Raw genomic sequence first — 9,985 nt, forward strand, 5'->3', positions numbered from 1 at the left:
CTGTCACACCTTTTTTTCACCGCATTTTATACATTATGGTTGGAAATTTTCAACCACTCTCATCCGAAGACCTCTCCTCCCGCTTTTGTTAATATATTTGAACTTTAGTCGGACATTCAAACCTTCTTGCAGCTGAACCACCTCCGCTCCCTGTTTTGATCATATATGGTCTGGCAATACTACCTTTTCTTACCCGTTTGTGAGTAATTATGGCTGGACATTCACACCTACTTGCAGCCGAACACAACCTCTCTCGCTTTTGATGATGTATGGACCGGCATTCTTACCTTTTCTAACACATTTTTCAGCAATTATGGTCGGAGATTCACACCTACTCACAGCCGAACAACTCCGCTCCCGCATTTGATGGTGTATAGTCGGGCATTCTCACCCTTTCTCATCAGCTTTTTGCAAATTATGATCTGACATTCACACCTACTTGCAGTCGAACAGCTCTGCTCCCGCTTTTGATTATGTTTGGTTGGATATTCGAACCTTTTCTTAACTACTTTCTACAAACTTTGGTTGGACGTTCACACCTTCTTGTAGCCGAACACATGCACTCCTGCTTTTGATGATGTATGGTTGGGCATTCGCACCTTTTTTTTACCCATTTTTCAGGTATTATGGGTGGACATTCACACCTTCTTGCAGCTGAACACCTCCTCTCCCACTTATGATCATGTGTGGTTTGATTTTCGAAAATTTTCTTTCATGTTTTCTAGCAATTATTGATGGACATTTAGACCTTCTTGCAGCTGAACACCACCTCTCCCGATTTTGATTATGTATGGACTGGCACTTTTACCTTTTCTAACACATTTTTCAGCAATTATGGTTGGAGATTCACACCTACTCACAGCCGAACAACTCCGCTACCGCATTTGATGGTGTATAGTCGGGCATTCTCACCCTATCTCATCAGCTTTTTGCAAATTATGATCTGACATTCACACCTACTTGCAGTCGAACAGCTCTGCTCCCGCTTTTGATTATGTATGGTTGGATATTCGAACCTTTTCTTAACTGCTTTTTACAAACTTTGGTTGGACGTTCACACCTTCTTGTAGCCGAACACATGCACTCCTGCTTTTGATGATGTATGGTTGGGCATTCGCACCTTTTTTTTACCCATTTTTCAGGTATTATGGGTGGACATTCACACCTTCTTGCAGCTGAACACCTTCTCTCTCACTTATGATCATGTGTGGATTGATTTTCGAAAATTTTCTTTCATGTTTTCTAGCAATTATTGATGGACATTTAGACCTTCTTGCAGCTGAACACCACCTCTCCCGATTTTGATTATGTATGGACCGGCATTCTTACCTTTTCTAACACATTTTTCAGCAATTATGTTTGGAGATTCACACCTACTCACAGCCGAACAACTCCGCTACCGCATTTGATGGTGTATAGTCGGGCATTCTCACCCTTTCTCATCAGCTTTTTGCAAATTTTGATCTGACATTCACACCTACTTCCAGTCGAACAGCTCTGCTCCCGCTTTTGATTATGTTTGGTTAGATATTCGAACCTTTTCTTAACTGCTTTTTACAAACTTTGGTCGGACGTTCACAATATCTTGCAGCCGAACACCTCCGCTTACGCTTTTGATGGTGTATATTCGGGCATACGAACCTTTTCTTACCCGCTTTTTACAAACCAAGGTCGGACTTTCACACCTTCTCTTAGCTGACCAACTCCGCTCCCTCTTTTGATTGTGTACAGTCGGGTAATTTAACCTTTTCTTACCCGCTTTTTACCATCTATGGTCGGACATTCACACCGTCTTACAGCGGAACACCTCCGCTCCCTCTTTTGATGATTTATGGTTAGGCATTCGCACCTTTTCTTACCCATTTTTCAGTAATTATGGGTAGACATTCACACCTTCTTGCAGCTGAACACCTCCTCTCCCGCTTAAGATCATGTGCAGTTTGATATTCGAAAATTTTCTTTCATGTTTTCTAGCAATTATTGATGGACATTCAGACCGTCTTGCAGCTGAACACCTCCGCTCCCGCTTTTGATGGTGTATAGTCGGGCTTTCGAGCCTTTTCTTCCCCGGTTTTTACAAATTATGGTTTGACATTCAGACCTTCTTGCAGCCGAAAACCTCCACTCCCTCTTTTGATCATACATTGTCGGGCATTCGCATCTTTTCTTACCCGCTTTTTACAAACCATGGTCGGACTTTCACACTTTTTAGTAGCCGAACAACTCCGCTCCCGCTATTGATTGTGTACAGTCGGGTATTTTAACCTTTTCTTACCCGCTTTTTACCAACTATAGTTGGACATTCACACCTTCTTACAGCAGAACACCTCCGCTCCCTGTTTTGATTATGTATGGTTTGACTTTCGCACCTTCTCTCACCCGCCTTTTACTATGGTCGGCCATTCACAGCTTCCTCTCCACCATACTTGTATGGTGGGATATTCACACCCACTTGCATCCGAAGACCTCCGCCCCCACTTTTGTTGATATTTAGTCGGTCATTCGCACCTTACCCGCTTTTGGCAAACTATGGCCTTCTTGCAGCCAAACACCTCTGATCTCGCTTTTGATGATGTAAGGTTGGGCATTCAGACCTTGCTTCACCTGCTTTTCACCAAATATAGTCGGACATTCACACCTTCTTGCAGCCGAACACTTCCGCTTTTAGTGTTCTATGAGGCATTCACATATTTTTTTTCACCGTATTTTATAGATTATGGTTGGAAATTCTCACCCACTCTCATCCGAAGACCTCTCCTCCCGCTTTTGTTAATATATAGTCGGGCATTCGAACCTTTTCTTACCCGCTTTTTACAAATTATGGTCGAACATTCACACCTACTTGCAGCTGAATACTTCCGCTCCACCTTTTAGGTATGTATGGTTTGCATTTGCACCTCTTTTTATACTGATTGCTGAAGATTAAGTTGTTCTTTCTCAAACTACAATTTTTTTTTAATTGTTGAAACTTGATTTGAAGTGGATAAATAAGGAGGACAAACAGTTTTAAGTCAGGCTGATAGAAGGAATTCATTTTATAGCAAAATCTGTATTTCGTCATATGTCGAGAGATGCTTATTGCTGAAGAAGTTCTTTCTCATCTTTCTCACAAAGCAGTCTTAACTTGGTTTGAGGTAATGAATTCGTTTTATAGGAGAATCCGAATTCGTGCATAACTCATAAAATAGAGCTTATTTTCGGATTCCTGAAGAATGAGTCTGGTTCTTTCTCATAATACAAAGTTTGTTGTTTATTGTTGAAACTTCATCAGAAGTGAAGAAATAAATGAATGCCTATCAACAAATGTGGGATCTAAACTCTAGTGCTTCCTCTAAAATAATTTCCTTTCTCAATTTAGAAATGTGTGTGTGTAAGTCACAACACCCGTGACACCAAAACGGCTTTCTTTTCTCTACACTCTGCACTATGAGCACACACACCAAATCAGAAAGGCTTTTTTCTCTCTTTTCTACATTATGGACTGTGGGGACACAAAAACGCTCTCTCTCTTTTTTTTTTTTTATCGTGTGCCAGGGCGTTGTCTCACGTATTAGATTATGCTTAAGATACGAATGGGTTTATCAGTCACATCAGAATCCATACATACTGATCCTCCCGTAATAAAATGGTCGGATCTTATCAAACACACTTTGTTTCTTGTGACAATCAAGTCAGCGAAACAGCGTATACACGTCAAGACACTGAATCAAGTTTGCCACAAGAACTCATAAGTTTGGCAGTATTGCTCTGCCGTCAGCAATCATACACCCATTTTATTTTCGTGAGACATCATCTACTGTTCTATCACTATGAATTAGTGATCTATTATCAATAAGGATACTTCTACAACTACTATCAAAGTATGTCCGGACTTCTTATGTTGTCAGTTGCTATATATGAATAAGTGGGTAGCTACTGACAAGCATTAAGCATGTCACACAGCCCAAACATATAACATTTCAGGACACACCACACAGTTAACAACCACAGTGAAGCGTGTCAAAGCCCAAACATGTAACATTCAACAGGACACTTACACAACACATTCAAATCAAACAGGCAGACAACATACAAGAACATATACCCCAGCCGGCATTGCTCCCTGCCTATTTTCGTACAGCACACTATGTGTGCGCACACCTTTATTCACAAACTCTTCAACTTATACTCTTTTACCGAAGCTGCTACAGCTCGATTGGCCGAATACCCTTTGATCCTATTTCGGTGAATTTGACATCTGCCTTACATATAACAGATTAGCGGTTTAGCAGTTTTAATTTAGTTTGAGTGAAGGAATTCATTTTATAGCAAAATCCGAAATCGTGAAGAACTCATGAAAGTAAGCTTATTCTCGGATTCCTGAAACTTTAGATTTGCTCTTTCTTTTACTGCAAAGTACAACGTTGTTTTTTTTGTTTAAATCTTTCTAGACATGGTAAATATTAAGGGCAAAGCAGTTTTCACATAGTTTGAGTGAAGGAATTCATTTTATAGATAAAATCCCAAGAGTCTGCTGAGAAAAGAGAGTGAATGCGAAGTAGACTTTAACACGGCTATGGGAGCGAGCCGAGTGTGGGCTAACCGGGAGAATTGCTTGAAAGAAACGCGACACCGAATGAGCGGTCAGAACAAAGCCTCAATACGGGATTCTCGTGGTGTTTTTGTTGCTGCCTTGTCTTTTGCATAGAGTAAAAGACAAGGCAGCCATCGAATAGGGCCCGATTGTTCCTACTTGGTCAGCCGAGGAGCAAGGGGGGGGGGGGCAAGCGTCTCAACCAAGCAAAGCTCACCATGGGGAAGGTGGCTATACCAACTAGCCTGATGCCCTGCTCCCGCAGTGACGGATAATCGTACTCTGGTTTCTCTTCATAACATACAAGTCTTTCGCCTTTTACTAAAGACTTCCGTGGAGAGCAGCACTAATGAGTTGTTTCTATTATTGGCAGGCTTTACCTTTGCGGGTGAAGCCCTTTCTGTCTGTGCAAAAGAAATCTTGCTACTTTGCAGAGTGACTTCTCTGAGTAGAGTCGCCTTACTTGTTGCGACTGTGCCGATGTTCGAAGCTGGAGTGCAAAGTTGTTGATTGAATGGTGCTTGCTGGAGCATGCGGGAGTGCAAAGTTATACCATTTAAAAGGGCTGAAGAGTGCTCAGTGCAGCGGGTGGGCGGAGGTGCAACGTGACACTCTGGCCACCTATGGCCATAAAAAGAACATTGCTACAAGTGCGCATTGTGCCAGCAAGGGCCCTCGGACCTGAAACAGTGGACAGTTATCGCTTCTCGGCCTTTTGGCTAAGATCAAGTGTAGTATCTGTTCTTATCAGTTTAATATGTCCTCTATACGAGGACAACATATTAAATGGATTTTTAAGAATAGGAGTTGAAAAAGAAGCTTGCTCCGTTCACTCCAAGCCTCGACCCAGTACTGCAGTGCCGCTGGGAACGGTGCGCTCTCCTCTGCTCTTGTGAAAAAGCAAACAGCGGTGCAGGATGGAAGTTTCAGGGAGCCCAAGATGAAACTTTCTTTTAATCTGCTGAGAAAAGAGAGTGAATGCGAAGTGGACTTTAACACGGCTCTGGGAGCGAGCCGAGTGCGGGCTAACCGGGAGAATTGCTTGAAAGAAACGCGACACCGAATGAGTGGTCAGAACAAAGCCTCAATACGGTGTTCCCGTGGTGTTTGTGGCTGCCTTGTCTTTTGCACAGCACAGAGTAAACAGAGGAACAATCGGGCCCTTTTCGATGGCTGCAACACCTGAAAGAGATATTGATGCGAGACCCGATCAAATGCTTTTTCAAAGTCTAAATTTAAGCTTGGTCTGGGTGAATTACCTCCTCTAAAACAGAGGACATCCGTGTCGCTAAAACCTTGCTAAAAAGTTTACAGTCAAAGTTTAAAAGTGTGATGGGCCTCCAATTCTTTAGGTCAGTCTTATCATTTTTTTTATAAAGTAGAGTCACTATTCCCACTCTAAAACTGTCAGGCAGTCGGTCGAGTTTTTCAAAATCTTTAAAAACATCTAAAATGTCTGATGATAAAAGGTCCCAATAGGTCAGATAGAATTCTGCAGGAAGCCCGTTTAAACCCGGAGCTCGACTTCTCTTAAAACCTGTTAGGCATTTTTTTAACTCTAAAGCAGTAAAATTCTGTGTCAAGTGTGCATTCTCTTTTACGGTTTTGTCAACGAATTTTAAGATTTCTGCCGATGTTTCCAAGTGCACTGGTTTCTCTTTGTACATGTTACTATAAAAGGTATGTACAGTTTCAATCATCTCTTGTGTGGATTTTGTTAAAAACCCATCTTCTCTTTTTAGATTTTGAATACACTCCTTTTTATTTATAACTTTCTTTCTTTTTCACCTTCCTCAATTTCCTGCTCCCTGCTTCTTACAAAAATTCCTTTACTCTTTATTTCTGCTGAAACTGACATTTCCTTTTTGACATCTTTGATTTCTTCTTTAAAGTCTATGCCACACTGATTTAGTTTAAAGTAGCGCTGTAAGCGTTTATGTAGTCCCATCATACATCTATTCTCTTTCCTTTTTTTACGTTTACCTTGCTGTTTAAAAAAAGTCTGGGTCGTTTCCTTCACCATTTCCCACCATTGTGCATGTGTTTCGTAGAGGTCTTGAAGGGTCTGCCACTCTTTATAACATTCCCTGTACTGACTGACTATGATTTCATCCTCCAACAGGGAACAGTTGAGTTTCCACAGACCACTTCCTACCGTCACACCAGAAGGGGGTGAAAGGGTGCAGGAGAGCATAAGGTGGTCTGAAAAGAAAACAGGGGTTAATCTAACATCAGAGGGTGGGCAATCTCTAGTAAAGAAATAATCAATGCGAGAGGCTCTGGTGCCATCATGACTAAACCAGGTGAAGCCCTCCTCTCTGGGATGCATGGTTTTAAAACAGTCAGTAAGCTTAAAATCCCTGCATATGCCCTGAAGTAAAATCGAAGTCTTATCCACTTTAAAATCTACCCCTGCTCTTTTTCTATCTTTCCTGCTCAAGATACAGTTAAAATCCCCTCCTACAACTAAAGGTACTTGCCCTAGCATGTAAAGCTGTATATCTTCTAAAAGGTCATACCTTTCATTTTTTCCATTGAAACCATAAATATTTAAGAGGTTAAAGTCTTGCCCCATAAAATTCAAGTGTGCTAAAAGTGCCCGTCCGTCTCTCACCACTGTGCTACCTTTCACCATAACATGCGGATTTTTAATTAGAATGGCCACACCATCATTTTTATTTTGATTTGAGCCACTCCATATCGATAAATGGGGCCACATTTCCTCCCATTGTCTATGGTTTTTTAAAAAAGGTAGTCCACATTCTTGTATTAAAAACACATCTGATTTTATGGAGTCTAAGAAGGATAAAATACTCTGGGCTCTTGTCTTTGATTTCACACTTCTCACATTTAGTGTTGAGAAGGTGAGAACCATTAAAAGCATAAAGGAAAGTAGGTATGTCATTTTCGTTTTTCTAAGTTATCAAAACAAATTACACACAGGTTATTTCTTGGGAAACTAGCTCTTCCTTCATTTCTTTAGGTGAAAAGTGAGTAGGGTGATCTATATTTCCTTTTCGGACTCTCGGTGTTGGCCTCTGACGCAATGTTGCATTTAACTTTGAGTCCCTGGGGGTTGATTGCAGAGCTGAAGTTAAAACGGAGACCTCATTTGGTGAGTCGGAGGGGAAGACTCTAGGTTCTTCCACTGAAGAACTGTCTGAAAGGGACCTAACCCTTCCCCTCTTCTCTGATACCACTGGGGAATCAGAGGCTCAGATGCCGTCCTCTTCGGCTGTTGACCTTCGGGGAGGTGAGTATCTTCACTAGACTCACCTGTCTGCTCTTCCTCCTCATTTAGCGTAGCTCCACCCTCTGCCTGTGAATTCTCACAGACTTCAACACTGAGTGGTGAGGCCTCTACAGACCCCTCCCCTTTTTGCTCCTCACTTCCAATCCAAGCTTTTGGCGGGAAGTTTGAATTTATTGGGTCAACCTCTTCACTTTGTTCACCAACTGCCACCTTTGGTCCTTCTCTTTGTTGGCTTGACTGTGGCTTTACCGTCTTTAATTTGTTGGCAAAAGATTTAGGGCAATCTCTGAAGAGGTGATTTCATTCTCCACAGAGATTACATTTCCTGCCATTTGGACACTCTCCAAAAGTTTGCCCAATTTCTCTGCTCTTCCCACATAACACCTTGGTACAAGCCTCAACCAGGTGCCCATGCTCACCACACTTGCGGCAGAACTTGGGCTGCCCCTGGTAGTGGATGTAACCTCGGTTTTCAAGGTGGCCAGAGTGTCGCCCACCCGCTGCACTGAGCACTCTTCAGCCCTTTTAAATGGTATAACTTTGCACTCCCGCACGCTCCAGCAAGCACCATTCAAGCAACAACTTTGCACTCCAGCTTCGAACATCGGCACAGTCGCAACAAGTAAGGCGACTCTACTCAGAGAAGTCACTCTGCACAGTAAGAAGATTTCTTTTGCACAGACAGAAAGGGCTTCACCCGCAAAGGTAAAGCCTGCCAAAAATAGAAACAACTCATTAGTGCTGCTCTCCACAGAAATCTTTAGTAAAAGGCGAAAGACTTGTACGTTATGAAGAGAAACCAGAGTACGATTATCCGTCACTGCGGGAGCAGGGCATCAGGCTAGTTGGCATAGCCACCTTCCCCATGGTGAGCTTTGCTTGGTTGAGACGCTTGCTCCCCCCCCCCCCTTGCTCCTCGGCTGACCAACTAGGAACAATCGGGCCCTATTTGATGGCTGCCTTGTCTTTTACTCTGTGCAAAAGACAAGGCAGCAACAAAAACACCACGAGAATCCCGTATTGAGGCTTTGTTCTGATCGCTCATTCGGTGTCGCGTTTCTTTCAAGCAATTCTCCCGGTTAGCCCACACTCGGCTCGCTCCCATAGCCGTGTTAAAGTCTACTTCGCATTCACACTCTTTTCTCAGCAGACTCTTGGGATTTTATCTATAAAATGAATTCCTTCACTCAAACTATGTGAAAACTGCTTTGTCCTTAATATTTACCATGTCTAGAAAGATTTAAACAAAAAAAACAACGTTGTACTTTGCAGTAAAAGAAAGAGCAAATCTAAAGTTTCAGGAATCCGAGAATAAGCTTACTTTCATGAGTTCTTCACGATTTCGGATTTTGCTATAAAATGAATTCCTTCACTCAAACTAAATTAAAACTGCTAAACCGCTAATCTGTTATATGTAAGGCAGATGTCAAATTCACCGAAATAGGATCAAAGGGTATTCGGCCAATCGAGCTGTAGCAGCTTCGGTAAAAGAGTATAAGTTGAAGAGTTTGTGAATAAAGGTGTGCGCACACATAGTGTGCTGTACGAAAATAGGCAGGGAGCAATGCCGGCTGGGGTATATGTTCTTGTATGTTGTCTGACTGTTTGATTTGAATGTGTTGTGTAAGTGTCCTGTTGAATGTTACATGTTTGGGCTTTGACACGCTTCACTGTGGTTGTTAACTGTGTGGTATGTCCTGAAATGTTATATGTTTGGGCTGTGTGACATGCTTAATGCTTGTCAGTAGCTACCCACTTATTCATATATAGCAACTGACAACATAAGAAGTCTGAACATACTTTGATAGTAGTTGTAGAAGTATCCTTATTGATAATAGATCACTAATTCATAGTGATAGAACAGTAGATGAACAGGTGCTTGCACATGTCTCACGAAAATAAAATGGGTGTATGGATTGCTGACGGCAGAGCAATACTGCCAAACTTATGAGTTCTTGTGGCAAACTTGATTCAGTGTCTTGACGTGTATACGCTGTTTCGCTGACTTGATTGTCACAAGAAACAAAGTGTGTTTGATAAGATCCGACCATTTTATTACGGGAGGATCAGTATGTATGGATTCTGATGTGACTGATAAACCCATTCGTATCTTAAGCATAATCTAATACGTGAGACAACGCCCTGGCACACGATAAAAA

The 9,985-nt window shown here is 42.0% G+C and overlaps 3 non-coding genes across 3 annotated transcripts; 2 read left to right on the top strand and 1 right to left on the bottom strand.

The window, feature by feature from the left end:
- The first annotated feature begins 4,850 nt into the window (after positions 1 to 4,850).
- LOC140287896 (U5 spliceosomal RNA) lies at positions 4,851 to 4,964 on the top strand. Its single transcript, XR_011911844.1, has one exon. It is a non-coding gene; the product is annotated as a U5 spliceosomal RNA (small nuclear RNA).
- A 308-nt stretch (positions 4,965 to 5,272) lies between these two features.
- On the top strand, positions 5,273 to 5,456 carry LOC140287904 (U2 spliceosomal RNA). Its single transcript, XR_011911851.1, has one exon. It is a non-coding gene; the product is annotated as a U2 spliceosomal RNA (small nuclear RNA).
- A 3,064-nt stretch (positions 5,457 to 8,520) lies between these two features.
- On the bottom strand, positions 8,521 to 8,634 carry LOC140287899 (U5 spliceosomal RNA). Its single transcript, XR_011911846.1, has one exon. It is a non-coding gene; the product is annotated as a U5 spliceosomal RNA (small nuclear RNA).
- Between the last annotated feature and the right edge of the window lie 1,351 nt (positions 8,635 to 9,985).

Source organism: Leuresthes tenuis, unplaced genomic scaffold (genome assembly GCF_036924035.1).
Source record: "Leuresthes tenuis unplaced genomic scaffold, fLeuTen1.0.hap1 SCAF_175, whole genome shotgun sequence".
In the NCBI taxonomy this organism is placed as follows: Eukaryota; Metazoa; Chordata; class Actinopteri; order Atheriniformes; family Atherinopsidae; genus Leuresthes; species Leuresthes tenuis.